Consider the following 1,563-nt stretch of genomic DNA (forward strand, 5'->3'; position numbering starts at 1 on the left):
GATAGACAAGGCGTGATGAGCCACTGATAGGTCCCAGGTTTCTGGCTGTGCGGAGACTCCTCCTTGTGGCTCTTTTGGTTGTTTCTTTGTTTCCCTCACCAGACTGTGAGAACATCTTGAAGGCAGGGATTAAATCTTGTCTATTTAACTCTGGCATTCATCACAACATCTGATATACCTGTACTGATTATATTAATGAATTCAGAATGTGAGCGAGGCCTATAGCCTGTGTATGCTAATCACACCAGAACATAAAGGCACTTGGACTCACAGCTGTCTCAGCCCCATCCTGCTTCCTAGCAGGGGATGTGGACTTTTGCCATGCACACCTTCCCACGTGTTTCCAGGGTATGCCTGGTGAAATCTTTTATGAGGAAGAATAAAACGGAGTGGTTAAGAGCCCAGGATCAGTAGCCAAGTTTCTTAGGTTCAGCTCCTGGCACTGCCACTTAATTAGCTGTCTGATACTGAGCAAGTTACTTAACTTTTCTATGCCCCCATTTGTAAAATGCGGTAGTAACAGTGCATCATGGGGTGATTAGAATTTTTAGGTATGTAAATAAAGATAAAGTGTTTAGCATGGTCTCTGACACTTGGGTGCTATGTAAGGGACTGATATTATTCTCTTCTGCAAATCTGCCTTTGCCCCCCGTCAGTGGGCCCTAGACTGCTCTTCCCTTCTAAAGGTCACCATTTTCCACCCCAGATCATCTTCATTCACATTGCTGTTAGTATCTCTCCCACCAGTTTCACCCCCATAATTCCCCAGAAAAACCAAGCTATACCATTACACTTAGAGGTATAAACGAGAGAGAATGTGGAGGGTAACTTCTCTCTAGCATAGGCACACACCCATTTTAGGGGTAGATTCCTTAGCTGTCTCAGTGCTTGGTCGTGGCCTTTTCCATGTGACCAGAGACAGTTCTGTGCAAACACCTACTCCAGGCCTCCCCACATCTCAGAGTCTGGCTCCAGAAAATAAGAAAATAAGACCATGTTTTCCCTTCACCTTACATCAACGTCCACCGCTGCAGGGCTCACTTCCTGCCCCTAGGCTGACCCCTCCCTAGGATGGCAGAGATATAACATCCCTTCCGGGCAAGCCCCACTCTATCCCAGAGGTGTGGGGCAGCCCTGAGGCCCAGCAAGACAGTCTCATCGGGGTCTGATTTAGAGATTGTCAGAAGTGCAGTCAACTGCATGCGGGGCCCCACCATCCTCACCAAGGTTCCCAAAAATCTTAGGGAGTAGTCTCACCCAGGGTCACCTTGAGCCAGGCGAGCTTGGGGTTCTGAGAGGCTCAGGTGCTGTTCTGGGATTCAGGCTTCCTTGTCCTATCAAGGGCTATTTTAGCTGTATTACAGTTTAGGAAAATTTTGAGAATCCCTCTGGGAACTTAACTCTATTTATAACATTGTTTCTATGGGAAAAAGCGTTCCAAGTGACAATCGATTTAAAACAGAATTCTTAGAACACAGCCTTTTCATTGGTGGAGAAGTGCTGGTAATTGTTTCTTCACATGTAGTAATTGTGTTGCTGTTTTGCCAAAAAATGCATCTAGTA

The sequence above is a fragment of the Pteropus alecto genome, unplaced genomic scaffold (assembly GCF_000325575.1).
Source record: "Pteropus alecto unplaced genomic scaffold, ASM32557v1 scaffold95, whole genome shotgun sequence".
Taxonomy (NCBI): Eukaryota; Metazoa; Chordata; class Mammalia; order Chiroptera; family Pteropodidae; genus Pteropus; species Pteropus alecto.